The sequence below is a fragment of the Bicyclus anynana genome, chromosome Z (genome assembly GCF_947172395.1).
Source record: "Bicyclus anynana chromosome Z, ilBicAnyn1.1, whole genome shotgun sequence".
Classification (NCBI taxonomy): domain Eukaryota; kingdom Metazoa; phylum Arthropoda; class Insecta; order Lepidoptera; family Nymphalidae; genus Bicyclus; species Bicyclus anynana.
In genome coordinates this window covers 13,272,869-13,276,326 of record NC_069110.1, presented here as the reverse complement: position 1 = coordinate 13,276,326, position 3,458 = coordinate 13,272,869, and the positions used below count along the sequence as shown (strand labels likewise).

The 3,458-nt window shown below is 36.2% G+C and overlaps 1 long non-coding RNA gene across 1 annotated transcript; it reads right to left on the bottom strand.

Moving 5' to 3' along the window:
* Window positions 1-1,009, bottom strand: LOC112049818 (uncharacterized). The gene is made up of 3 exons (XR_008252293.1): window positions 782-1,009; window positions 503-639; window positions 1-33 (listed from the first exon to the last, which is right to left on the bottom strand). It is a non-coding gene; the product is annotated as an uncharacterized LOC112049818 (long non-coding RNA).
* Window positions 1,010-3,458: the final 2,449 nt, after the last annotated feature.

Here is a 3,458-nt window from a genome sequence, read left to right as displayed (position 1 = left end):
CCTTCAAAGCTTTTGAATGCATGTAATATTCACCTGCAATGCAATACAGAAGTTCAAATTAAACCATATTTTAAATAACCTGACACAAATATTGCTTAAATAAATATTAAATAATAATCTATAATATTCATATTAAAACAAAACCCTCCACTGTGTTTGTATGTCTGCCTGTTTGTGGTAAACTTGGATTTTCATACACTTTTCACCAATAGATAAGTGATCTGTAAGAGAATGGTTTCACAATATAATTTGACATGAATTTGTGTAACTTTATTGATATGCCTATTGTTGGAAGAATTGTGCAAAGTCAAACCTCTTTGGAACTGTCATTGAAAACACTGGCTAATTCTTTGGAGATATACCCAAAATATGTGTGGTGGAATATACCCACCTTGTATGTACCTTTCGATACCCAATTTGTTAACATAACTGCAATACACAAATCAATAGATACTGAAATAATAAAGCAAGTTTGTATGTTGGAAAATTATATATATCTTACCAAATTAGGTTGGACAGGGAGAAGAGGAGTGTCAATTAGTTTTGAAGGGTCTACCCATGGCCTTCACCATGGCCCCAAGTCACATGCTCTGCTCTGAGACTTTCTCTTTCACACGATTATGGATGATGCCGTTGCTGCTGCATGGTGGATCAATAGAATGAAAGAAAGAAAATACACTTTATTGTACACCACAAAGAACATACAATACATAGAATGTTATGGTATTAGTCTCTAACTCTCTAATAATGTTTTGTTCACAATGAATATTAAGTAATTTACCTGCAATTTCCAAAAACACTTGTGATATTTGTCCAAATACGTAGTGTTTTTCGTGGCTCGGTAACGTTGAATTGGCATCTCGAGACCCTACCCTTGAATTCAATGACCCGTCTTGAGATGATGTTCATAAGTTCTTAAGCAAATTCAAAATTGATTAAAAAAATATATTAGAATAACTTTTTAGTTTTTTTTTACCAATATCTAACAACGAGGAATGCGATTTGCGAAATGCGAGTCATGCTATGGGAACTTAGAAGAACGTGAAATCTTTATGAAGCAGCGCCATCTACATTCTAGATTTAAGATTTCAGAATAGTAAATTCAATGACTTATGGTGTGTTTTTAGAGATTGAAACCGTATAAGCACGGAAAAAAAAGCGAAAAAAAAAAATATTTTTCCTTTTAATTAATAATAAGATAGCGTAATAGGAAGAATGTGTTTGTATTTCTAAAGCAAAGGGATTATTTAAGAAATACAGTAAGTGTACATTAATTTCAACGACATTCCACATAGTCATTTGGTCTAGTGGTGTATAACAAAGGTACGATCTAATAATCCTGAGTTCGACCCGGGGGTATCAATGGAAAACTTTTTGTCTTTTTTTTGTTTTTCTCTATTGGTTTCTTCAACTATTACAAAATCAAAAATCTCTCTCCTTTACAAAAAATATGCATTATTATTTTTATAACAATAATGGATACTGTACTAAAAATACCGTGGCTAGTTACTAGATGGCGCTATCACAGGCGTTCCGAAAAAAATTAGAGTAGCCTATATATTTCCAATAATACACTGTAATCTTTGATGCGAATGACTTGACTTGATGTGTTTTTTCTCTACAGAACAGAGACAAATTGACGTTTCATGTGTTGCCTGATTTTTATATGCAGTAAATAGGGACGTCACAAAATCGATATTCAGGAATTAAATGATTGCTTAGTATCGATTTGTCAGTTAAGGACCAAAAAATTTATTATTATTGATGAAAATATTAAGTAATTCACGATTTTATCAATGTATTCAATAAATTGTATTCATAATTCGATTACGATGAAAAGTATGTGCCCCACCCTTTGCCACTTTAGCTTTGCGACACATTGAGCTATGTCGGTGACTTTGGTTATTGATATCATAATTACGTATTTTTTACATTTACTTTATTTCTTATAAGTATCATTGTATTATTTTTATCGAATCAGAATCGTTAGGACAACCTTATTCTTTGTATGCTGGTCACATTATTTTTATGTTTGACGTTTCTAATTGTCATTTCAGTCTCTGCTTTAAAAAAATATATACGACGTGCTTGACCGCGTTCACATATTATAACTACGACCGATGGACTAAATGATTATTGATTAGCTAAGGCAGCCCACATACCTGTCCAACTAAATCGTCCAACTAATAAATTGGACGCCGACTCAGACCAACTATTCTATAGGACCTGCCTGGCTAGGTGTTACTTTTCTGTCAAAGTATGTGATCAACGATCTAATGCGATTATAAAAGCTGTCTCTATAGAACCGATGTTTAATAATTATAATCGTATTCGTTGGTTACAGAGCTCCGTAAAAATACCTTTTTGTGCAGTTGAATAGTGTAAAAAACGGTCAAAAACTTCTAGTTTAGTACAAGATATATACCAAATCTAAGCTAATTTTCCTCTAAAAATGACAGACAATTTTGTTTGTGACTATGAGTGCTATACAGGTCCTTCTATAATTGGTCTGAGGACGCCGACCACGCACGCACAATTAAAAAGTTGTCCAACTATTGGCCGACTGCTGTATTTATTTATGCTCGGTTTCTCTGCTCAAAAAGACTTCTTTTTTTTTTATCAAAAGAGCTCTTTTTTCCGCATTTTCGCGTCTGACTCATAATCGAAAATCGACAGCAGCTATTCTATAAAATAAAGTTGTCCAACTAAATTGTAAACGTAGAAACGTTTACAATTTAGTTGGACAATTTAGTTGTCTGATAGTCGGCTAACTAAAAATTGTCAGTGAGCGGCCACCCCGTTCACTACTACCCTACCTCCCACCCTACCCCTATCCTACCCCTACCCTACCCCTACCCTACCCCTACCCTACCCCCACCCTACCCCTACCCTACCCCTACCCTACCCCTACCCTACCCCTACCCTACCCCCACCCTACCCCTATCCTACCCCTACCCTACCCCTACCCTACCCCCACCCTACCCCTATCTTACCCCTACCCTACCCCTACCCTACCCCTACCCTACCCCCACCCTAACCCTATCCTACCCCTACCCTACCCCTACCCTACCCCCACCCTACCCCTATCCTACCCCTACCCTAGTCATACCCCACTTTTACCCTACCCCTAGGATTTAGTGGTTTGAAAAATAGATGTTGGCCTATTCTCATAGATACCGGATTTCATCAAAATCGGTCAAGCCGTTTCGGAGGAGTATGGCAAGGAAAACTGTGACACGAGAATTTTATAGGTGTCAAAGTATTAGAAGAAGATATAACTAAAACAGTTCTTAAATATACTGTTTGCGGTAATCGTGTCGCTGGTTCTGTTCATTCAATACACTTGTTCTCTTTGGAGTATTTGTATTTTTACTGTGCTTCAGGGCTAGCAACACTGGCCAAAGTCCGGAACCAAAAGACGGAAGCGGAAGTCAGTAATCACTTTATTTTATCAAAAT